We start from the raw sequence: 27,554 nt of genomic DNA on the forward strand, positions 1-27,554 counted from the left end.
TTATCCCATCCATTTATTAGATTCGATCTTATAATTGTATATATTTTTTTTAATAATTTGTTTTAAAAGCATCAATAATCACTAATATGCTTGGTAATAACATGTAATTAAGAATTTAAATAATATGTAATTGAGTTATGATCTTTTAACCAGCCAATTTTTAATCAAATCAGCTAGAACAGTTATCCAAATAATAAAAAAAATGTATATTACTTTTTAATTGGCTCATTGGAATATGAGATAAAGGAAAATCTAACTCTAAGCTCTTCTCAGTCACTATATTAATAAATTTTTTTTTATAAAGCTTTCTTCGATAAAAGGTACAGCAAATATAATGCTATATATGTAATACTTAGTGACTATGAGAAGCTACAGTTTCAAATTGTTCAGTAGAGCAGTTTTGGTGCCATAAGATATTTTTGTGTATTGCGTTGTTATCTAGTGGTAATATTAGAAACTTATAACACCCATCTGGAAACAATATTGAGCACTTTGATGTTTAAAGATCACATTTGAAAAAAGTGTGGCTTTTTATTGCCTTTTCTTCCGCCCTCTTTATTTAAGCAGGGTTCTGTTAAAATTAGTGTTACGTATGGAATATAAAAGTATTAAAAACATTACACTGGGTATTATTTTTCTGTTGTAATTATTAATAGTTGAGATTGTGGTAACAGAACTTCAGGTTGCCACTACAAATTATGTTTAGGCTAAGTTAATACAAAATATTATTATTTCTCATATCTGTTTGAGTGTTTTTAATTCCAATTTGAAGGACACTTATCTAATTAGATATAATTAATATATTTAGAAAAATTAGTGCCCTTGTTTCTGAAAAGGCACCCTGCCCTTTTTTTAGGGAGATTTCTTAAATTTGTTTAATGTTTTGGTCATATTTTAAGTCATTGTAAGTTAAAAGCTTCACCATCGACAGACTGAAAAGTCAATATTTTTCTCCCGGCCTAAAAAGAAATAGTAAAATCTGTTAACTGTTGGTATTATAATATGATAATAGGTCAAACTATTGTTTCATGTTTGCTATGCTAGCACATCATAAGTTGCTTGTGCAAACTGTCTTTAGCTGACTGGTTGTGTGACTAATTCTCGAAATCGGATGTAGTCAGATATATTTCATACGGTTGTTAAAGTTCATTCAGTCAGGAGATCCGATGACAGATTCTGGGTGGCCAAGTCAGTCCAGCATGTGCTCTGGTGAAGCAGAATGGGCACTGCATTTGTTACAAATTAGGAAGCACTTTTTTCCACCCTTGAAGAGCACTTTTTTCCACCTTAAGATGATCACTTACAAACCAGGATAGAGCAGTCTGAGTACCTCTATTGTATTTGGTTTTCAATAGTCTGCCAGAGTGTGTCCTATTGTACCAGTGGTGCACAGGTGGTATGTGTGACAATGAATGAAGCCTTAATTTTTTTTTTTAAATTTGTATATATTTCTTGAAAAGTGAGTAGGAAGTCAGTGATCAGGACACACTCCCAGCCTTCTTGGGCCAATCTGTTAGCTGACTTCAGTGCACAAGAAACCAGTCTTCTTGGACCAATCTGTTAACTGACTTCTCTCTCAACTTATACCACATTGTTCAATCATAGCTTTTCTTCTCTCTGGAATGTCTTATGTCTCAATATCACATGACCGATAATTACTTGAGAGATTGTCTTGATTCCCCTTTTTGGGGGAGGGTCATAGAAACCAGCAAATATGTAAATCCTGTTTTATCAGTACACACTGGAAGTGTCTCTCTTATGAACAAGGGTAGATAGTTAATAAGACCTGCACAGTTCTAGGGCTACTCAGGTGTTGCAATTTCAAATTATAAAAATGTTTAATTTTTAAGTAGGATGTAGTTTTTTCAAGGCTTCTTCAGTTCTCAAACTTTCAAAGGCTCATTTTTTTTTTACTTGATCTCATTTAAATAGTCCAATTTGGGTATTAAAAATTACGACTTCAAAATACTTTTCTGGAATAGTGACATCATATAAAACAGTCACAATTACCTTGAAAGAGTGGCTGCACATGAGACACACATAAAAGCTCTGGAATAGTGACAACACATGAAACAGTCACAACTACTCTAGAATAGTGACAACGCATGAAACAGTCACAACTACTCTAGAATAGTGACAACGCATGAAACAGTCACAACTACTCTAGAATAGTGACAACGCATGAAACAGTCACAACTACTCTAGAATAGTGACAACACACGAAACAGTCACAACTACTCTAAAATAGGGACAACACATGAAACAGTCACAACTGCTCAACTTAACTATTGTATTTACTTCTTTCTCTGGAGAGGAAATGTGCTGTAAAATACCTTATATAGCTTCTTATGAAATTTAAGACTTGCTAATCACTTTGAGGTAACGTTTCAAAAAGACGTTGGTACCAAAATCTGCATGTGAGTGGAAAGGATTCCAAATTATTATAGGTTCTGCCCCTAGTGGCACTTCATACATATCACCCATCCCATTTGTTTTTTCTTACTTTAAAAATTCTTGTACAGCAGTTTTTCATGTAATCCTGATATTGTTCTTATTAATGCTTAATTGATTAAACATTTATTTCGGAAATCATTATCTTGACGATTTTTTTTTCGAATCAGAATAACTTTAATATAAACAGAATTTAATTAAGTCATTTTTTTAAAAAGTGGCAAAATTAATAATTTAATCTTACCAGCACTCAGGATTGCATCAATGGACATTGCAGTGGTACAATTTTTGAGGGGGAAGAAATTAAAATACACAGTCATAATAGCTCTCTAAAGTTCACACATAAAGAATAAAAAAAAAAAGAATTCTTATGCCTGATAAATATTTTTTAAACTTTTTTTTTTAAATCTCTTTCTAGTTTTTAACTTTTATGAATTTAAATGGATGAGGATTTATTAAAATTTTATTTATTTGCCTGAAATATTCAGGGGGGGGGGGAGGCTCTAATTATAGAGGGGGACATTTACCCACCCTCCACCCCGCTACTGACGCCCGTGATTGCTTAACAATTATGTTTGTCACATCAAGATAAGTTTTTTTTTTTCGTATTTAATTCAAATTTTGTCCCATAGATTTAGTTTCTGATTCTGTTACATTTAAACCAAAAAATTACGCTCGGTTACCGTTACTTCTTCGTCCATAAACCTGTTTCTTTCTTTCTTTTTTTCTTTCTTTCTTTTTTTGTTGCTATTAAAACTCATTAAATATTTTTCACCAAGAAGATATGTCAAGCAATGGTGCGAAACTTAAATTGCTGAAGAATTTTAACGATATATTTTGTATTAATTCTTTTGAATTCGTTGACTGTACACAACTGCACCTAAAATTTAACATAAAAGTAACTATAAATTACTTACACTTTCATAACTATAAAATGGCAACTAAATGTTTTTATCATGAAATGATGCATACATAATAAGGCAACATCATGCAATTACTATATAAAAAAGAAACTTCAATTTTGATTCCGTAATTTTAAATAATAATTAAAATAAAAGCGTAATAGTAACAGAGAACAAGAAAAAGAAGAGGTGATAAATATATATTACTGATAAATAATATTAAATAATTGATAAATAAAATATGTACAAGTCACTAAACATAAATTCTTACTATATTATTAATTTAATGCTTATGACAAGGGAATATATCTGAATTTTTCCTGTTTATTAATGATATCTTGATTACTAATACATTAAAGATCAATTGTTGGCGGGCCATAGCGTCCGAACTGATCCGTAGGAGGAAGTTCATTGAAACCCCCGTGGCCTGCAATAAGTTCTAGTGTGTTGGAAGAAGGAGAAATAATAAAATGGATAAATATCTAAACCTTAGTTGTAACTCATGAGACACCCTTGTTTACCAATTTCTGCGGATAAATTATTGTGAAAAAAGAAATAAACCTTGATATATAATTCATATTCATTCAAATTTTTCTCTTTAAGATTTTGCATATGTCAGCTTTTTTTTTTTTTTGTCTACGCGATATTTTGACTCAATTATTAAAAGTTTTTTTTTTTTTTTTTTTTTGTGTATTTAAAATGTGCGAATCTATGAATTTATTTTAATTTAGTTATCTTGTGAAAATGTGGAGAAAAAAAATTGAATCCTTAGAAAATTTTCACCCTTTTCTCCGATGTCGAAAATTTGAAATAATTTAAATGGTATGGTGATTGGCAATTTTTATTTATATTTTTCTATGATTTAATTTTTATGTTCATCATCACATGTGATGATGAAAAATTACTGGAATTAAAAATTATCGTTACCGGATTTAATAACTCCCCTACCCTTTTCTCCTACAATTCTTTACAACATTTAATTGGCATACCAAAGGCGTTTTAAGAAATATCTGACTCACAATTCGAATTATATTTGTCTCTTAAATAAGATGCCTCATCTCCTTAAAATATTTTTTTTTTCTCATTCTCTTGTTTGTGGGTTCTAAAAATAAAATTCTCCTACTTTCCCTCATATTTACATTGTATTTAAAAGTTCCCCTCCTCGCATGCTTCATTCCAATCCTGCTAAAAGAACAAAAGCCGTAATTCAGTAAGAGGATGAATGACGAAAAAGGGGGCCCCTTTTAGGGAACATTCGTTCCTTTTTTTCCCCTACCGCCTTATCATCTGACCTTGATCCAATTTAGCAATGAGATTGTACACTTACTAAATATGTTTTTATTATTATTTTTTCCCTCTCCCTCTGTTCTTGTTATCATTTACATTATTCAATTCAACTTACTTATGATAATCCACGTGCTGAGGACGTTGACCCGAAGAGGCAAAGATATTTTCCCATATCCACAAATTCATTTCATTAGGCAGATTTGTTCTATTATTATTTATTTTTGTGGGAATGTGTCAAAGATCAACATTTTCTCGTGTATGAATTTCCTGATGCCCGTGTCTCATTCATTTGCAACCTTGTTAGTTTGTAATTACAGAAATATTTACGTAGTTTCTAAATACTGGAAAAACCTTTATTTACTTTTGGTAGATTTATTTATAAATTGGTTTATATGTCCCTTAACATCAGTAAGTTGAAAGCTAATATTGTGTAATTTTTTTTAAAAATCGTAACTCCTAATTAGTATTTCGCTTACAATACGCGTAGTATCTCTATTTTTATCCCCATTATATGCTTATTTCGTTGAAAAATAATATCCTTGGGGCTAAAGAGCAAGATTAGCGTTCGCCGCTAGCCTCGTGAGGACTAAGTAAAGCAAGGTGGCCACAAAAAAAAAAATACTATCATTTTCCTGCTCCTCTTTTTGTTATTTGACACTCTATACTCACCACTCCTTAGCTCCAGGAAATGTACTTGTATAAAGCGCAAAAAATCATGTATTATAGTATTGTATTATAAATATTAAAATGAGTACTATAATTTAAATTGTCAAAATAAGAATATTCCTTTCGAAAAATGAACTAACATCACTTGCTTATAATTGTTTCTACGATGAAATTATACTAATAATGCTATTCGTTATTTATGATAATTTTTTTTTAAACCAAGGAAAATAAATATTTTTTATATCAATCTAGAAGCAGCATTATTATTAAGGTACTTTTAACGCAAAAAGTGGCCACGAATAAATTTACTTCTAATGGACAGTGAATACCGGATAAGTTTCAGATTTCCCGGTCTTTCCCTTTACTTGGGATCCAAATTTGTTTCATCGAAGATTTTGAGAGAAATCAACATTCTTTTTTAGTTAGTAATATTTGAAAAGTTTTAACATAAAAATTTATAATTTTTACTTTTTTTGCACTTTTTACAGAGTGTAAGATATTTTTATAGAGTATTTCTTCTCATTTTGACCATGAAACAAATAAGGCAGGATTCTAATAATTAAAAATCTATTAGTCATATAACTGTCCGAAGGGTTTTTTGTATGAAATTTCTTACTTTCCTTGTAATTTTCTATTGCAGTTAAAAATTCCGATTAACGAAGTTGAAAACCAACTATATTTTTCGACAATCGAATTGTAATCGCATATTGAATGCTTATTTCCATGTTAAACCGAATTGTAAAATAATAAATAAGTTTGTTTAAAATCTATATTTAATCTATTATATTGTTTTATCATATTTGCATATTTATGGAACAAAAGTGAATATTTTTGTATCCTTTATTCAAAATATTAATCAGTTAATAATACAGGGCGTTTATAAAGTCCCGGACCCATTTTGATGTTTAATAACTCATAAAATAATAAACATAGATTAAAATTAATAACATAAATGGTTAGATAGACTCAAAAAGTTTCATGACCCTTGTCAATGAACTTCCTCGTGTGCCCCCTTCGTCGCACGGAGAATATCAAGTCGATAGTCAATTTCACGCCAGGTAGCGGCAAGCATGTCGGCATCCACAGAGGCTATTGCGGTTGTAATTCTGGCTTTTAAGTCATCAATTTTCGACACGAACCTCCTGTAAACATTGTCCGTTATAAATCCCCAAAGAAAAAAGTCCAGCGGCGTTACATCAGGTGATCTGGGTGGCCAAGGAATTGGACCGCCTTGCCGAATCCATCTTCCTGGAAAATGGTCATTCAAAGTACTACGGGCGATGATACCCCAATGAGGTGGTGCACCATCTTGTTGCAAAAAGACATGTGGCTGAAGCTCTTCTAGTTGCGGAAATACGAAGTTTTCCAACATGTCTAAGTATACGACTGATGAGACGGTCTTCTCTGTAAAAAAGAAAGGCCCAATGACTCGGTCGTGCATTAGTCCACACCACACATTAACCTTTGGGGAATCCCTATGTGTCTCACGGTATTCATGGGGGTTTTCAGATCCCCATATGCGCACTTTATGGCGATTAACCATGACAGAAACATGAAAGGATGTTTCGTCGGAGAACATTATGCGCTTCAGAAAATCAGCATCATCTTCTATCCTTCCTACCATTTCTATTGCAAACGCCATCCTCATAGGCCTATCGTCCGGTTCCAGACTTTTTTCTTTGGGGATTTATAAAGGACAATGTTTACAGGAGGATCGTGTCGAACATTGATGACCTAAAAGCCAGAATTACAATCTCAATAGCCTCTGTGGATGCTGGCATGCTTGCCGCTACCTGGCGTGAAATTAACTATCGACTTGATATTCTCCGTACGACGAAGGGAGCACACGTGGAAGTTCATTGACAAGGGTCATGAAACTTTTTGAGTCTATCTAACCATTTATGTTATTAATTTTAATCTATCTTTATTATTTTATGAGTTATTAAACATCAAAATGGGTCCATATTATTTAACCTTCAATTTTAAATTAACAAAAGAAAAAAAAAGCTGATTTTAACCTAAAATGTCTCGAAAAACTGCTTCCCCCTCCCCAACCCTTTCGGAAAGTGATCCGTAATTTAGATTGGCGATAAAATGGCTCTTACATTTTTATTATAATGATAAATGATTAATAAACGATTTTTTATTTATAATAATTTATGATTAATAAACGGTTGAAACTTTTACTGATATTAGATACGGAGTTCCATACGGAATTTTAGTACTCTAGATAAGTTAAAAGTGATCGGGATTTTGATTGACGATAAATTCCACTAGTAACGATCCGTAAAAAAGACTGAATCTTGCATTTTCATCAGTTACTGAGTTTCAATCAAGACCCGATGGTCGGAAAGTGGTCGAAATTTCGATGAATCGAAATTTCATCCTTACAGACTATGTAAATGGGTTAATAAAAACATGTTAAGAAGAAGAAAAGACAGAGAATATAAGCGCCTGAAGCTAAAACAGAAAGAAAAAAAAACATACAATTAAGTTACCACCTAATTATATGTGTTCTTATCACCTAACAATAAGCATAAGCAGGATAATTTTATTCACGGGTGTTCTTAAAGAACTAAGTCACGTTCAACTCCCAATCTCGGGCATTATTAAAACAAAAGGAGCATTTACGGAGAAAACGTGCAACGAGATCGTTACGGCAAGTCCCTCCAATAAAAATAATCGTTTACTTTTTTTTTACCCCGAAAAAAGCAATTCTTTTGAGATCTTAAGTGCTTCATAACAATAACTTAATTCCCTTAACGCCACATTCATATACTTTTTCATTAGTTTGCCAAACTTCGACTCGAAAATTGCTTCCGTTAAATATCAGTCTTGCATAATTAATACTCAACCAACTAGGTTTTTTTCTTTCAGATTCTTATTCTTAAGTTAAAAATTATAATTTTATTAATATTTTTAAGGCTTCGGGTGAAAGAGCTTAAAACAGGCAGATCAAGTCAAGCTCTAAGGCTGCGGTTTACCAATTTTTTTCGCTGTGGAACCTTAGATGATCGACCTTCTTTTGGATGCACCCCCAGACTTATTGGATACATTTTTTTAGCAATTGTGATCATATTTATTAGTCAAAAACTTTAAATTATTTTAAAAATGTGTAATGATAAGAATTTTATTAACTAAAAATGAATGAGATGAAATATGGTTTCCATTAAAATGAAAACGGAAAATAAGAAAACGTTAAGAATGAATATCAGAGAAACATACTTTTTCATTGTTGAATTTGGTTGTTTTTATTCGATGCAAAGTACTAGTGGAATCTTTCATAATTGCATATCCTTTTCGCAATTCATTCATTATATTGTTATTATAAAGGCATTGTTTTAAAACTTTTTTCTTTACAAGCATTTCAATTAAATACTTTTATAAAAACAACGGAAATATTGATTAAATAATGGATTATTAACTGAATATAAATTTAATGACAGGTTTCGAAAAATCATAACTGGGTAAAAAACATTTTTTACTCTCGAAACCACCGTCACCTTCTGGAACCCTAGGATTCCACAGAACATCATTTGGGAACTGCTGGCTTTGGACTCGGAGTTGTATATTTATATTCACCTTATTACTTGACAACCCTGGTTGGGGAGCATAATGCGAAGACTGCGTAACTACTATAATCTATCTTCCGCTTGTGGTAGTGTTGTGCACGCATACTCCAATATTGTCTTCGGATCATTATTAAGTATGTATCCCAAACAGTCGCCATTAATACAGCCGCAGTTCGACGTTAACAACAAAACAAATCGATATATATATTTCTCTTACACGGCGACAAAAAAAAAAGCCTCATTACAACTCCCCGAATGGCAACGCTAGAAAATCGACCAATGATTGCCGCTAAAAATGTCACATGCCAAATCTAGCTGAGGTAGCTCAACATATAGCGCTTTTAAAAACGGAAACTGAAATAACAATTCAGCTGCGGCAATCTCATACTATTAAGCTAGGCAGAAATGAGTAGTCTTTGTCGATAGATCTCTATTTTAGTATTTTGTCGAAAGCGCTTTTTTTTCACGAATTTATATATTACGAATTTATTTGACGATTTTTGATTTATATCACGAATTTATTTGTTTTACTATTGTTATTAGTTATTCATTGAAAAATGAGTCTCAGTCAATGAGTCTTTATTTGAATTCAAATTTATTTTAATGACTTAGTATTTACTAAAAGGATGTAATTTTTTTTTAAAAAAAGAAGTTGTTATCTGGATTTGAATGATTGTTTTGAATTCTTAGAATTTTGTGCATTTGCAATGTTCCTAAGTTAGTAGCGAGCGACGCAAACCATATAAGATTGCGTGGCAACTTTCGGGAGTTGGCGAGCAGGGGGAGCAGCCCACTAGTTTAATATAATACCCTAAAAAGTCTTAAGTCATGAAAATTGCTTCTAACAAAAGAAACGGGACTCGAGAAGCACAACAAAATTATGAATAGTATCAAAAAATATATAATTTATCTGATTGTAATTTCGTTATAAATGCCATAATCTAAGCAGCATTTCACATAAAAATTAGAACTTCAGGTATGTTTCACCATTCCATGGGGAATGTTTGATGTACACTTTCCCCGAAAAGATATTTCATGGAAAGGATCTATAATTTTTAAATATATATATATATATATGGGTCATTCTCACGAAAACTGTCATTTTTCAGTTCATAAAATCCGAAAAAAGTAAAGTGAATAAAAAGCTCTGAAACTTTTTGTATTAATAGAAATATGTAATGGCATTATAAAGAAAGTATATATCCTATAAATTATACTTAATATTTAAATTAATTAATTTTTTAAATAATTAATATATAATTAATTAATTTAATAAATAAATTAATTAATTTACTAAATTAATTTATTAATTTTTTAATTTATTTTTCAAATTAATTAATAAGTAAATTAATTATTTTCTCTATTTAAAAAGTGAGGGAATGACACTAATAGTGAGGGAATGATATTTTATTTTAATACATGTTTTTATCTAAGTTACATCTACCTAAAGTTTGAAAATGATAACATACTAAGTATATCTAATATTTATTATAATTTAGTCTTATATATTTAATAGTTTTTACAGGTTTGGGAAATAAAATTGGTTGGCACGATTGAACAAAAAAAAAATTGATAATATACTCATCTTGAATCATTCCCTCACTTCAGCGTCATTCCCCCACTTTATACACTAGTGAGGGAATGACGAATTCAATGAAATTTAAAAATAACAGTTAGGCCTAATTAATTTCTGAAGTCAATCACATACAATTATATTTATACAAGAAAGCAACATATAATTATCCACTTTCTCGATGAAGTTGTATTTTATTTTACTCTAAAAAATGACATGAGGGAATGACAAATGTAAAAAATTTTACCTGGTTTGATTCATTCAAATTTATTCCACAGCAAAGCTTCTTTAAGTTGAAGATGGAAACATACTGCAATTTTGTTCTATGATGCCAGTTGTTAACTTCTGAAGTTTTTATTAAAATATTTTTATTCTAAGAAGATTGCAGGTGATAAGAACATTGTTGTGAGGGAATGACGCGAAACACTGGGGACAAAGTTTAAAATAGTGCTGTGTTAATATTTTTATCAGAAATTAAATATAAAATTGATTTTCTGAATTCTATATTTCAGTATTCTGAAATAAAAAACACGAATTTGTAAAAAAGAAAAAATTTATTTCAGAAACAATTTTTTTCTTCTTTTAAATCAGCAGTGGGGACAAGTGAGGGAATGACATATTGGTATATTTTAATTACCTAAAATAAATAAAAAATAAAAATTCATAATTTTATTTTTATTCTTTTGTTAGCTTGCATTCCGAAGGACACTTTCCCTGAATTTTTTTTTTTCGTAAGCTGTAAAACAAACATAAAATATACTGGGGACATGAAAATGACAGTTTTTGTGAGAATGACCCATATATAAGCTATAATTTTTTATAAATAATGTTATAAAATTACCAGAATATTTCTTCCCAGCGTAGTCAAAGGCTTTCTACTTTTCATATTCATTTAATTTTTTACCTCAGAATTGTGGATTAATAAAATAAGCTAGAAAGTGGAAGTCCTATTACTTGGCTGTTAATTTTTTCTTCCTTTTTTTTGTCTTGTGGAGTAATAGTAAAATAATAATAACTAATGTAAAGAATACTTCTGATGCTACTGAAATACTGATTGTCGCTGAACATAGGAGATTTGAAAATAGCTGTTCAATCTCCCAAAAATCTAAAAGCTTACAGGCACAGATTTTGTTTATTAATTTTTATTAAATAGTTAATTGGTTTAAGTTACACTAAATTTTTCACAAGAAAATAGCTAGCTAGACGTTAAATTCTTTTAAAAAATTGAATCGGCTATTTTTTTAATCCAAGTCTTTTAATAACGATTTGAATTGAACCAATTTAAAGATGACTGAAAGCCGATTCTGGCCGAAGCTGATTTAAATCGACGAACCCTGGCTTTTAACTTCGAGTGCTCATCTCATATGGTTGAATAATGTGTCATTTTCTGAATCATAACTTTTATTTTTCTGTATAGAATACTATTTTGCCAGTAGAATTCGAACGTGAACTTTCAAATCTAGACGGAATGTTTCTAAAGTTTCAAAAAGCGGACAGGACTGTAAATTTTACTACTGCTTTCAAGACATTGTCGATCCTGGATTCATTGTTAAAAATGCAATTTTTATAAAAAAAATTTTATGGAAGTCAGCAACTTTTCAAACTGAAATTTTCTCCCGTGAATATTAACCAATTATTTATTTTCTGAATCAAAATTTTTATTTCTCAATATGGAATACTATTTTACCAGTCGAATTTGAACATGAACTTCCAATTCTAGACGAAATGGTTCGAAAGTTTTAGAAAGTGAGCAGAATGCTTTTGGACAGGACGGTAAATTTTGCCATTTTGTTTAAGATGTTGAAGATTCTGGATATGATGAAAAAATTATTTCCGTAACCTCTTTTTTGTGAAAATCAAATTTTTTCAGCTGAAATCTTCACCTGTGAATATCAACCAATTATTTTTTTCTAAATCATAACTTTTATTTTTCAACATAGAATACTTTTTTGCCTGTCGAACTTGAACTTTAAGTTTTATCTCTTTTTTGCCGCGTAATTCTAATAAACAAGGGTCAAAGTAATCAAATTATAGTTTTTGTTATCATAAAAGAATATTTTTTGATTCCAGATGTTTGCATTCACTTTCAAGGAAGTATTTTAACGTTGAAGAAAGGAGAGAAAAAAACTCACTTTCTAATAAACGAAATTCAGTTAGTTTAATCGATTGTAAAATTACTTTGATCGCTTTTTAATCGATTTCATTTCCGCTCTTTTTTATTTTTCCTTTCCATTTTTTATTAAAAAAAGAGATAAAAAAAAGACTGCTGTTTTATAGAACTCGATAATATTCGATTGAAAATTGAATGTACTATTATGAAGACTTTTTTATAATTCACTTTCTACTAATAACATACGTTTTTGCTAGAAATTTCTTAAATTCTTCATTTTTTTTTCTCCTTTAAATAGCTCAGTATTTGTATTGTTTTTCTGCCAAAACGTCTTGATATAAAAGTTGCTTATCCATTTCCCACCAATTTTTAGTGTTTTCCAGGTGTTTTGAGTTTCATTTTCTATGACTTTTGTTTCTTATTAAGTCATTCACCTTTCTGTACTGGTGGTAGAAGATAATACTTTTGAAAATTTATTTTTCAATAATTTCCTAAATTATTTTTAAGAAATTTTTTGAAAAATTGTGAATTGATAAAAATGGAAATAAAAAATTATTAATGTATAAAAAATAATAATATCTTAAGAAAGTTATAAAAATTTACCAGAAACTAAGAAATATAATTAACAGTATATGCTAAAATGCACAGTTAAACAGTAACATCAAAGTAAGCTGATAATGAAACACTGAAGGTAAAATTACAGTGACATAATTAACTAATGAATTATTTATATAAGTGGAAATTGCATCAAAAAGTATTCATTCCTGTTTACTTGTGTTTTTAGTATTCCATAAATGAATCGCATTTATTTATAGAAATAGGAGCCTCCACCTCCTGCTCGCTTCACTCATCAACCTTCTTTCTCTTTATTTCTTTTTCATCATTGTTTTTTCCCCTTACTGTTAATGTTTTCTTAAGAAAACAATAGCATTTTGCCAAAAAAATTATACAATTATAATAGTTTTATGTAAAGACATTTTGTTAATATTTTATTCTTAATAGACGATTACCTAGATTTGAAAAACAATCATCTGCACTTGAAAAATAAATTTAATCTAAGAAATACATAACGAGAATAGATCAAATAGGAAACTTTTTATATCTCTTATTTTATATTTTTTTAAATTTTAATATAAATGTCAAGATTTAAATCTGGCAACATCTTATATCTTTCTCTTTTTTTTACTTTTGACATCAACACTAACGCGAGCTTATAAAATAATGATCCCTAGGAAGGAAAATAAATTTATCTACAACACACGGTGACTAGCCAATATTTTAAGCAAAAGTTTTTAAAACGCTTAAAAAATTTATTCTTTGGGGGAAAAAAATCGTGTTCCGCGCACCTTTTAAGTCTATAGTTTTTGTGCTGCAGAACAAAATATAGGTAAACACCCAAAACATTGACGTCGCATACGATTTTCCAATATGGAGATACTAAGATTTTGCAACCAAAATGTTTATTATAAAGACTTGAATAAAAACATAAAACACATAATGAGTAAAATTCTTCATTGCGGATAAAATATATTCTTACTAAATTTTTAAATGTTATACAGAACAGTAAAAGTAATTTCACGAAACTGTTGATCGAAGCGAAGTTGATCATCATTATCAAGAATTTTAATCGGAACGTAGCTTAAATAGGAAAAAGAAAAGAAAAAAACATTTCTTTAAACGTTTATTCAAAAAATGCCCCGAACAATTTTATGATTAAATAATCGCCACTTTTTTATTATTAGGCAATAAATAAAATTAATTAATTAATAAATATTTCCATCTAGTTTTGTTTCTCAATGAGTTTATTCTTAACAACTAGAGTTAAGAAAACTCTGTTAAACAATGCAAATATTCTATTAATAAATATTAGAATCTTAAACGATTATTTAAACGTTTTTATCCAAAAAAAACTTTTGGAAGTAAAAGGTAATACTGTAAAGGTTAATAAAAACCACTATCGTCGATTCCATTTTAATGGTACGATTCCGTATCACTGATAGTAGCATATCTCTGGCTGCAGAAATCCACCAGCACTGCAGCGGGTGTTGCAGATTTATTACAGTTTTCTTTTTCTTTAAAAAAACAAGGAAAAAATGTTGATACTCCTTTTAAAGCGACTATAATTTGTATGAAAATCATTGAATTTTAATTATTTTTCATCTGTTGTTTGATAATAAGGCTTTTAAGTGTACAGGGATTTATTCTATTTTTTAAGTGTCGTATAAAATTTAGGATTTATTTAAGAAGTACTTCTGTATAATTTTTAAGAACCTTATAATTGCAAAGTTTACTAGACGTATGTTAGATTAAGCTGAATTTTTAGAAATAATCTCTGCTGACAAATATGGATTTATAAAGATAGAGCTGGAGTTTCGCTCGGTGAATTCTGCTACCAAGGTGACATCTCGATTTTAACGAAACAGCATTTGAACGCTATTTATATATAGAAAGCTTTGATATATAAAGAGAAAGTTTGTTACAGTCTAGGAGTGAAGTAAAAAGAGGAGGTGGCAACATTAACAAGTTATAACCGATTTACATTTTTCAGGCAGGATGTTTCGATTTGTCAAGTTGAGCTTACTCGAAATTATTGTCAAAATTACTTCTCATGCTTCGTAAGTAACAATACTTCGCCGTATTTATCTTTAATTATTTAAAAAGTATAAATGGCACTTGACAGGAGCATAAATATTTATTATAATTTACATACAAATATTTTTAAATCAATAAGTTGAGGGAATTTAAAATATTTAAATCAAATCGAATTTTACTTTAGGTGCTAAGAAAACCTGTGAAGTTATAGACATGCCAAACGATTATGATTTATACCAAACGATTAAAAAAGAATTTCATAAGTAATAAATAACAAAAGAAAACGAGAAATTCATACTCTAACAGTACGTGATTTATCATAAGATCTGAGAGGTCCAAGCCTAGCCTCCTCATTTCTGGGGCCCCTCTTAATGTCCTTAATGTCCTAATAATTCCTTTTTGTATGTTTCCTTAAGAATTGTCTATTAGAGTTATGAGTTAACGAAAATTTAAATAAATATAAGTTCAAATTTACTAATATATCGTAATTTGCTTGTGTTATAAATAATTTAAAAACACTTCAAGAGCATGTCTAGATCAGGCCCTGCTGACTCTAACTAGTGTGTAAGTAACTTACTTAATATACAAACATACTTACATATACATTACCAAACTTACATATACAGCGAGGAGCTGTATATGTAATTTTGCCGTGTTTTGGATAAAAATTGTTTTGCTTTTTTACTTGCTCTTGTTTTAGAGTTAACTCTTTAAATTATTCTCTTTGTTAAAACCTAAATTATATTATGATTTTAAAAAAATTTATAAAAAAAGAAATGCACACAAAATTGAAATAAAAGTAACGTATCATTAGTGAACGTATTAATATCTAAAAGAATACTCGTGACAACCTTGATTGAAAAGAATTTACAGTAACTTCTATTAATTGCCTGTACTAAATTTTTCTTTTTTGTTGTTATTAAAAAAATTACATCATATTCAAGTTTTTTATGATCAATTTAAATTTTTAAGTGAATAATTCACAAAAATTAAATAAATTACATAATTTCATTTGTATGTAAATTATCTTTTGAGTTGTAAGGATGAAAACAAAACGTAATATTAGTCATAAATTTTAGAAGAAAGATTTTGTGTGCGGATCGTTTTCTGAATGGAACTTTATAAAGGATACTTTGAGTTTTGAGAAGTGTCCTTTTTTGAGGTTTTAATTTTTGTGTAGGGTCCTTTTTTGAAAGTTTTCGTTTTGTATAGGGATCTAGTTTCTCTTTAGGTGGATTCCTCGCAAGGAAAGGCCAACCTATACATTATATGCCCGTTCTGTATTGCAATTGCATTAGGCATCAATATTTTAGAAGTTAAAATTCCTTTCTCATCATAGTACAAATAAAAAAATATTCAGGTTTCTTGAATTGTTTTTTTTTTTCAATTTTCTTTTATCCAATTTTAATTAAATGGAACCATTTTCATTTCGTATGGTGTGATGTGAAAGCTTTCTTTTAATGATCGTTTTGTTTGGGACTTGATGCTTCTGTTACTAAAGATCGTAGAATTATGCCTTCACGGATGGATAACTTCATGGAACTTTTGACATTCACTAAGTAGGGGTGGTCGAACTTGTCTTAAGAAGGTGTATAGAAACTTAGAATAAAAGAAGCTCACATTTGTAAATTGAAAAGAAATCCGCTCGGTTTCATCTCTTGCGGTTTGCTGTACTAAAAGTAGCTGGAAAAAGACTGTTAACAATGTTGTTGTTTTGTCTGGAGTATCTTATAATTCTTTTTGGTTTGCATTAATGAATTTCCGCCGTGGAATCGTATTTCATGAATATTCAAACAATTCATGTTTAGATTGTTACAACTTTTTAATATCTTGCTTTTATAATTTATGAATTAAAAAAAGTAATTAAAGACGCATTCAAAGCAACTCGAGACACAATATATTTATTCGTACTTTTTTACATCTTAAAAAAAAAGTAATATACTTGCTTCCTGTTTAAAGTATTTACTAACATATAATTATAGCTTCTAATAATTGTTTGATTCAGCAGTCTTACAACTCAAATCAACAAAGAAATTGGTTGAATAGTTATTGCTTACGAGTAGAGATTACAAGTACTTATTTATAATCGCGATTGCTAATAATCATGATCAACAAATTCAATTAAGATTAGAAGTATTTACCACATTATTCCCAAAAGGAATTTATCGCCAATCTCAATTTTAACCACTTTCTGAGTAGTTGGAGTGTTTGATGACAACACAAGTATCAATCGTTTCCGAACCGTTACAAGCAAAATTCATATCGCCAAATTAAATTTATTCCAAGCGAAATTTCCACTTTTCGACTAGCTAGAATAAATTTTATTGTTAGCTGACGATTATCACATTTGTATTCGACTTCAAACAAAATGATGGTAAACTTGCAGGGTTACACTTTAAGCCACATCTACTTGTAACCGAGCCACCGAACAGGCTATGGATATTGATTAAATGGTTTGTCATGGATGGTTGGTGTTTTCAATACAAAATTAAACATAAATAAATCTCGGACTTTCATCTTCACTGCTTTTGATTAGAAGCTTGACGTCTGTGAATTTTAAGAAGTAATTTAAGAAGCCTGTGTAATTTAAGAGTCTGTGTAATTTAAGAAGCTGTGAATTTTATTTTCAGCAAAAAGAAAGAAAAAAAAAGTAATGAACGAGATTTAAAGTTTCTGCAGTTTATAACGATATCTATTAGCTCAGGGCTGTCCAACTGCGAAGAGCCCACGGGCCAGAATTCCGGTCACTGATCACCTGGCGGGCCGCAGTTTGAAAAAGTTGAACAATAACCTCTTACCTCTTATACAATAACAATTAATAGTTGAATAATGAATTATAAAACAATGGAACTGAAGGATTATAAAACAATTTGCTTACATTTTAATCCGAAAACTGAGGCCGATCAGCCTGAATAGGAAATTGGCGGGCCGCACAATATGTGCTGGCGGGCCACGTGCGGCCCGCGGGCCGCCAGTTGGACAGCCCTGTATTAGCTTATCGATTAAAACAGGGGAATTCGAAAGGAAAATTTGTTTTATGCCATCTATACATAATAATAAACGCGGCTGTGTCTGTCTGTCTGTAATCACAATATATCGCCCCAGAAGCCTCGCCCAGGCACGAAACTCGGCGCATAATTGTGTTTTGACATAATGAAGAAGTATTTTTTCTCTTTCTCAAAAATTTGGATTAGTTTTTTAGTTATCAGTCATTTTGTAAGAAAATCTATGCTTTTTCGTCTTCAAAGAGCCATATTCAAAAAACTATTAAAAAATGCATATACTTTTCTCCACTCTTATAAATGTATGCTAATGCGAACCTTACAATTGAAATATTAATTTTCGACAACTTAAACCAATAATATACGAAGGAATTAATAATTTAATTGTAAGGTTCGCATTAGTTTAGATTTATCAAAGTGGAGAAAAGTTTAACTTTTGTATTAAAAATGTGGCAACATATTCGATACGTAAATAGAACGCTTCGCTTTGATATATTTGTCGCTGTTCATCTGGATATGAAGACAAAATTGCAGGACAGGAACACTTTAATTGTCCACTAATCTTCAGATTTCCTGCTATGTTTTAAAAAACTTTATTTGTGAAAATCTTTAGCCTAAGGTGGACAGCTGGCCGCCTTAGGCGGCTAGTGTTAAATAATAACGACACGGATGCTATATGTGGAAAGAAGTCGCTCGCTTGGCCGATTTGACTTCTGTTGACTTGTGTATGTTGTACTGTAAACCATGGAAATTTTGTTTTGATAATTAGATACCTTCAAGTGACACAATCGTAGATAGATCGCTGCATTTGCCGATTCAGAAGCCAATCAGGCTCGACACACCCACGTGGCGTAGCTTACAGGTACCCAATTACTTATTTAAATTAAGCATAATCATCTCACTTCTTCTCGAGTTGCTAGTACCAAATTCATTCTCATCTATAAAGCGATTATAATTTTTTTTCCTTCTTTTTTTTTTTTTTTTACTTGAATTAGATTTCGAGAAAAGTAGTTGCGAGTAGTTGATAACTATTTGATAACGATTCTTTTTAAATATTTATTTTACATTTTTATTGCCTCTTAAATCTCATGTTTTCTGACTTTCGGAACTATTTGTTCTCATTATTTTAATTATGAAATTTAATTTTAGAAGGATATAAAATTTGATTTTTCGCTCATTTTATGATTCTGACACAGTTTGCACACTTATTTAAACAATATTTTTGGCACGTTAAGCCAAATAGCGTCAAAATGAACCAGGTATAATAACCTGGAAATGTCTGCAATTAAAAACCGCTGAACTGTTGAAAACACCAACCATTATGTGTAAGTGAAGAGTTTAAAATAATATTGTTTTTTTCAAAAGTAATTAAATTTTTGCGAATTCGTTGTTTATCTGGTAGTAAAACTATTGTTGAATTGGAAAATCAGTTTTTCTTTCATACTACTGTAATCTTTTGGTTACTCTGGAGTCACGTGATATTAAACTAGCCTCATAGTGCTTAATAAAATTATCTAACAAATTTTAAAGCTAAAAAATAAAGTTAATGCTTTTTGAATGTAATTTCATTACATTCAAATGTAATTCGTTACAATTCATGTAATTTCAATCCATAGGTAGAACATGTACGTAGAATAAATCTTTGTTTTATAATATTAACATTCAGAATTTTATGTTGAAATAAAAATAAATTTCTATGTAAAAATAATTAAATTGACAATACAAGTATATACAGGCTGAAATTAAGCAGATATAGTAAAATATAAATAAAAAAGACTTGAAACTTCTTTTAAGTACTTAGAAAGCTTACATTTTTTTTCTTCTACTTTTAGCTTTCTCTAATTTTATTTATTTTTTTATTAATCCAAAAAGATTGTGGAATGAAACAGCAAATATTTATTACTTCACTAGAAACAATTTGAATTAAGATGTTTAGTATGATAAGTATTTTTTTTAGCAGCTTATATGAACGCAAGAATTCCCGATACAGCCAATAATGATATAACCGCCTAGCGCGTTTTAAATAGTGCGACTTAATTCCTAGCAATGGAAAAAAAAATTTAAAAACCTTTATTTTTCTATTAAATTTGGGTCACTTTTAGGTTTCCGGGATCAACTTATATCTTATTGAACACAAAAAATAGCCGTCACCCCTAAACAAGAACAAATAAATAAGATGAAAATAAAATAAAGGTAAAATTTAAGAAAATAAAGTAAAATTTATTTGCATCCGGCTAACCGAAAAGTACCGAATTTCGTAAGAAGTTTGTCCTTCTTGAACTTCTGCAAGCTTACAATCGGAAAAAGCATCAGAAATATAACAGAACTTAAGTTAATTCTTTTTTAGGCTTTCTGAGAAAAAATAAATTCTTTACGGCGTGGGAAATTGTTTGCATTTTTCGGTACAACTTCTTTTCACATATTAATAAAACAAACAACTGAAGTCTCATACTTTCATTTACGTTGTAAAGTGCATGAGAATATCTACTTAATTGAGCGTAGCTTTACTATTAAGCATTGGCGAACCCAGCAGTCTTGTTCAGGAAACTTGTCATTCATATCGTTTTTGCCAGAAAAATTGTCGTCCATCCGGTCTTGATTTCTATCTCTAAAAAAGTATTACGAAAAGCGTGAATACACGTTTGGCGATCAAGATCATGATTCGCATAGAAAGTATGGATTGATAATTTTTTTTGCTGGTTGGAATAAAATTGGACAGTTTTTTTTTTAAACTGTCGAAAATAAACAAACAATTTCGCTTTTAATTTTAGATAAAGACAACAACAAAAAAAAAAAAAAAAAAAGGTGAAGTCAAGGGTATTGTACCGAGGTCTTTTTGGAAGTCTCTTGTCCTTGAAGTCCCTACTGTTTTGATATTTGTTTCTATTTTTTTTTGTTTTGAGTAATTTTTTTCCCATTTAAATTTTTCATTCGTTTTGAGGCTAGCTTTGATTCTCATCTTGTATAAGTATTTATATATATATATATATATAAAAAAAAAAATTTTTTTGTATGCAATATTTTTTAATACTCCACAACCATATTTCATTGGAACGAATTCTATCCTTCATTATCGAGACTTGCAAAATTTTTTCTCCATACTGAAATGAGGCGGCTGCCTTTTGGGAAAGTACGTTGAAAGGAATTAAGTATGTGCAATTAACCACCTAGTTATGTCAAATCACATAGTTGTGCATGGCATGCTAACGTTACAGCTGTAAGGATTTGTCTTATTATCACTGTGAGTTAATTTTCAGTTCAGATTTAATTGGAAACCTGTATGCGACGTTACACGAGAACGAACCTGATTTTCTCCACGCGTGACATAGCTTGCAAATATCCAATTGAATTCTGAGTCTCTCTTTTGATGGACCAGTATGTCAAAATGGCCAATGTTTTCAATGATGAGGAAGGAAAATGCATACTTTTGTATTTATCAGATATTTTCATGAAAATAAATTAACTTTTCAACCGTTTTGAGACTAGTTTTTATTCTCATCTTCTAAAATAGGTTTTATGTCAAACAGTTGAATTCGCAGACCTGGAATGGCATCCAGTCTAGTTCTGAATATGCTTTTGGTGTATATATTAGCTGAAAATGAATAAAATAAGCTGGATTATGGTTTTCGAAAAAGAACTCTTACAAACGTTGAGAATAGTTACTAGAAAAGCTTAATTAGCTATTCTCCAATTAGGTCATTTCATTTTGAATTGAAAAGTTCGACGAGAAATACTAATGGAACTTCTTTTATTTTACTGGCCGTTTCTTTTTTTATTTGCCATTTCTTTTTTCAATAATTTCATAAAAATAAAGGAGCTATCAAAGAAATTGCAAGTTTTTTGTTTTCATACGAATATAATTTTAAGAGCTAAAATTTTTGGCTGATTTAAAGAATTTAAACTCTCGGAACCCATGTGTCTCTTACACGGAACATAATTTGAGAACTGCAGCTCTAGACCAGGTTTTCCCTAAGTGTGGTGCGCGTTCTTATGCGAAATATCTTGCAACAAACGAAAATTTAAAAACAAAGCTAGCCATAAAAATTTACGATTACGTATTTTTCTATTGGCTATTTTTTGCAGAGTTAACATTCAATAATTAGTGGTGTCAACAGCCAGTTGTGATTATTAACTTTTGTGCAATTTTTTTATCACAGCAAAAACAGTATCATCGTTCTCACTGATGCAAATAAACTTATTAACAAAACTTTGTACAAAAAAAGAAAGATAAACATATTTTTAAAAAAGTATATTCATTTTTTTTATTAGTGGAACATAGCGTTGCGAAAAATTTAGAAAGGGTACATAAAAAGTCATAAGTTTGGGAAACACTGCTCTAGACAATAGTTTTCTTTCCACCAGTTAAATATTTTAAGTATATCTAACTAGACAATGCTCAATATTTTAAGGTATAAATTATTTTATTTCAAAATTCGTAAATTTAATGTTTTGGTGTTCCGCAATCCATGCAATTATCATTACTTAATATTATCAAGGTTAAAACGAGTTAAAAAAAATTAAAACGATTTTAAAACAATTAAATAATTTAAAAACAAACGATTTTTAAAATCTTTTGCTGTGAAAAATTGTATTCTTTCCCCCTTTAAGTGTTTCAGTGAACGGCAATGCTAACACTTACGTGATATAATTATTTTAATTAAGTTAATTTTACTATCAATTTCAAAGATAATTTCAATATATATTTATAGATTAATTCGTGTACAGTTTATTTTTTAACGTGTGAAGAGAACCTTTATTTAAAACGGTAGTTATTATTTTTTTTGTAAGATACGAATAGATGTAAACAGCATTTTCGTAATGACAAATTTAAATGGACATTTACCTTTATCTACCTGCGCGTATAATACTTTTGCCACGACCTCTTGGTTATCAATTACCCGCGTTCAGTCCCTCCCTGCATTATTTTGATTTTTATTACCTGTGTTCCCTCTCTCTTCAGAGTTGTTTCTCTATCGCGTAGGCGGCGCACACGCCGGATGACTGAACACTACTCTGATTGGACAGATACGCATGCATAGATATGCTAATTTTAAAATACACATGATATCTTTCATTTTTTATTGTTTTTATTTATCTATTCCCCCCTCTCACGTTTCACCTACTCATTCATAGAAGTAAACAATGTTAAACGGAGGATTTTCTCTAAGATAAGAAGAGCAAACGATAAAAAAAACGCAAACGATTTTTTTTCTACTTTTTTCATCCCCTAACGGGGCCTCTCGCATCTGTTTCTAGGAAGCAGAAGAAAAAACTAAATGAGCAGAAGTGTAAGAAGGAAAATAAAAAAATAACTAAAAATTCGAACTTGATGACGACAACATGTAAATAGCGGCATTGCGTCAGTGTTGATACCAATGCAAAGTGATCCCGCCTTTTGTGTGTGTACCCCTCCCCATATTTTGTTTTATGTGCTTTACCCATGCCTTCTCCAAGATCTGGATAAATTAAGGTAATTATATTCTTATTACTTAGGGTTAAGCATGACGTGTATCTTCGTTAATAAACAATATTCTAATATTGCTGTAATTATAATTTTAAAGTTAGAGAAAAGGAATGCCTTTATATAAGTTTCTTTCGGTACTTCGTAAAGCTCATTGCCGGGTTTTAAGGAGAACTTTCTAAACTGCTAACTTAACAAGACCAGCTGGCTTAACAAGCTCTACGAATAATTTGCCAACAGTTTATCAAAATTTAGAAAAAAATATTAAAATTAAAAAATAATTGCTAAATTTAAAAAATATTTCAAATTAAAATAAATAAAACTTTAAAAGGGTATTTAAATTAAGCTTAATTAAACAAATTACTTTATTTGTTTAGAAAATACGTTAATTGCGAAAAGTTATTAATTTGTTTAAAAAACATGTTAATTACGAAAAGTTATATAAATATCGAAAAATAATTAAAATTGAAGAAAAAAAACTTCAAATTGATTATACGAAAAACTAATTGAATTTAATTAACCTTTAAAGTGTTTTCAAATTTATGCTTAGTTGTTTACTAAATATGTAAATCTTTATTTGTTTAGAAAACACTTCAACTTTAGTTTGTTTTGAAAACATGTAAAACTAATCAATATTAAAAAGCAATTTCATACTTTTTATTTGAAATTTTATTTTGGGAGCTCATTTATTTAGAAAATATGTTTCGAAAATTCATTTATCAATTTTTTTTGTTTTGGTGCTTAAATTATCGTATCGGAAGGTTGAAAATTAATGTGTTTTTCGGCAGCTTTCTTAAAATTAGTGGGACAAACTCTCTCTATCCTTTTCTGGTAGAAACTAGGTTTTTATTTCAACGCAAAGACGTACACAGACCAGAATCGAGGCCGGTTCTGTGATAGTTCGTTTTTGACTTATTTTTTTTTTTCATTAAATTTTGTTGGAAAATTTCAACCGAAAGGAAAGCGTGTTTTACGATTATAAAGCTTCTGATTACAGCATAAAATCCAGGATAAAAATAATAGATTTTGCTGTACTCTAGAGCGAAACTAGATTTTGTACTAGTTTTATTTGAATATTGTTAAAATTATGTATGTATATATAATATGTACAGGTAGAGATAGATATTGCAGAAAGCTACAGTACAAATTTGAAAATTAGGTTTTGAAATAATAATTAGAACCAAACGGAAATGAAGTTACAAAATTGAAATTCAAGTTTTGGACTTGAACTATATTTTAAAAAAAATCTTAATTTGATTTTGAATATGGCAATACATTTTTTTTGTAGCTTTATTTGAACAATGTTTAAAGCAGAAATGGCAAATTTCTTCAACAGTGAAGAAAATAATGAAAAAAAAACCACCCCGGTAGAAATTGGTTTCTTCTAACGCAAGTGGAAGAAATTCTTTTTCAAAAAGAAATATCAAATATTGAATATTTTTTTAAACAGTTTAATCGCAATCTTGTTGAAATAATAGTATTAATTTCCCTACCATTTACTGTATAATTTTTAAATAAGTTAAAATTAACAATCAGCAATTTAAAAGAAATGTAAATTTAATGAAATTAAAAAAAGCAAAATGTAGTTTGATAAAATTTTATGCGATAGGAGTGGAATAATACCTAATTTTATAATTATAGAAACACTGTTAAGATATCATTAACATATTTGTTTTAATACTACTAAATAATCAAATCACATACTAAGCACATACATAACTGAAAAACACATATTGAATTCACAATTACAAATAGCATACTCTGCATTTACATACTCCCCCCCCCCGATAGATTCTGATTTCTGACCCCCAAAATATCGAGGGGAGCCGCAATCTGGGAAATAAGGTTCATTTTAAAAATGCATATTTTTAAAAATTCGATTTCTCACGAACTATTCGACCAATTTTGTTAAAATTTTGTCGCCATTTGAAATTACAATGTGTAAAAATTACAATGATGTAAAAAATTTTATACCTTACAATTAAAAGATTTTTAGACTGTGATTAAATAAAATAATAAAAAATATTATATCTTTACTAAAAGTTACTTTTTGCATGGAATTATTTTACAATTGTGTGTTGTCAAGAGATTTCGTGAAATACGCAAAAAATAAAATTAACATTAAAGGGTTAAACTTAGGATCACTCTCTTGACCAAACTATTGGGACCATGTTTCCTAGATTACGAAAAGGTATGTTTATTCAGAGTACGTGCATTTTTTTGTCTGATTTCGTAACTTAAAATATCGTCTGCACTAATTAATTAGCAATTTAAGATCACCTCCCCCCGAATCATTAAGGTTGATTCCTATAGCGTGAAGATCTGAGATCTCATTAGACTTAAAGTTATTCAGGTTGGTACTTTTTTTGCGTACTGTACACTATCTTGTAGTTGAACGAATAATTAAAGTTAGTGAACTTTTTAAAAAATCTTCAATTTGGCAGGATTTTTCCACCTATATGAAGGTTATCAAAATCAGTTAATAATTTCCAACTTTAGTACAATGATAATGAGCCCAAATAATGCAACATTGGAGTAAGGGCTGGGATAGCCTGGATAGCATTGGGCCCATGTCCAAGAGGTCGTGGGTTCGATCCCCGCAGGCCCAAGACTGATGCACGTTAAATCTGTCGAGTCTGAAGGTCCTCCATGTTCCCAATACAAATCATCCCTCTGGGGGTGCTGATCCAGGAGTTTCCTTGTCTTCTGGATTGGTCCAAAATTACAAGGCTACGGAGTTAAACATTAGTCGTCGTTAACCCATAATTGGGTCGGCTGTTCAACGACGGTTATAAAAAAAAAAAAAAAAAAAAAAAAAAAAAAAAAAAAAAAAACATTGGGATAAAACATTAAAAAATTAGATTAAAAATGCTTTTCATTTTCATTTCACTGTGAACTTTTTTCATATTGGCATTTTGCGCAATTTTCAGAATTAGCATAGAAAGCGCTGGCTAGCGATAGGCTAAAATTGTCCTATCGCTAGCCCTAACAGTCATGAATATCTGTTGCAAGCTAACAGCTATTATTAAAATAGAAGATCATTCGGTTAAAAAAAAAATAACATCGTTATTTCATATGAGGACAGAGTCTTCGAAAAACAGCCTAAAATTTTTGTTGCAAAGCAAGAGCAATACCACATTAAATTTGCAAGCACTCTTTGCAAAGTTGATGGTATAATCATAGCTGCCAACTCTACTGGATTTTTCCAGTTTCTCCAGGTCTACTGGATTAATTAAAATTCTTCTGGTTTTTGTACATTTTAGAAAATTCCCTAAAACTGAGTAAGTTTCCTAAAAAAAAAATCCCTATTGAAATAGAATTTTTGTCCAAATTGTTGCTTGAATATTTAAATAAGTATTACTAACACACAATGAAGCGAACCTCTTTTATAGAAATCAGTTCAAAACTTTTTTTGTTATAAGATATTCAGTTCATTTTTATTCAGAACTCTCTTTTTAAATCAATTTAAAAAAATCGTTTAACTGTCTTAGACGAATTAAATGGCTTTTAATATTCGAAATTATGAGTATACATAACATTTCAAGTATGTCCATCAAAACTGTAAAATATTACAACTTTTCTATTTCGATGACTAAAGAAATCCCTAATATTCCCTAAGTGTTAAATAGTTAGTACATTCCGCAACAATTTTTATATTATTTCGTAAAATCTACTGGATTTTTTCCTATCCATGTTGGCAGCTATGTATAATTTTTGTTACAGTTACTGCTTCAGTTTTCAAAATGTTATAAAAAAATCATTTATATTGTGTAATAATTACTACTAGTCGCCTTTTCCCCTTAGCAGTTTAGTCACCTTTCAAAAATATCTTGTACAACATAAAAAACTTTGATAGTTACCAAGCCGAATCCTCAGCACAATTTTATTTGAATCTATCCTAATTCTTCAATCCTTCCTCCAATGCTAACACCTTAAAT

General features: G+C 29.9%; 1 protein-coding gene across 3 annotated transcripts in view; it reads left to right on the forward strand.

The window, feature by feature from the left end:
* The window catches only part of LOC107438772 (uncharacterized), a 572,328-nt gene that overhangs the window by 2,194 nt on the left and 542,580 nt on the right, over positions 1-27,554 (forward strand). Inside the window, exon 1 of one of the 3 annotated variants that reach the window (XM_071180569.2) lies at positions 23,114-23,625. The exons of the other annotated variants lie outside the window; for them this stretch is intronic. The gene's annotated coding sequence lies outside the window, so the exon portion shown is untranslated. Of the gene's footprint in view, positions 1-23,113; positions 23,626-27,554 lie in introns of those variants that run through there. 3 annotated transcript variants of the gene reach the window in all.

The sequence above is a fragment of the Parasteatoda tepidariorum genome, chromosome 8 (genome assembly GCF_982258835.1).
Source record: "Parasteatoda tepidariorum strain Cologne lab strain chromosome 8, Ptep-v5.0, whole genome shotgun sequence".
NCBI lineage: Eukaryota > Metazoa > Arthropoda > Arachnida > Araneae > Theridiidae > Parasteatoda > Parasteatoda tepidariorum.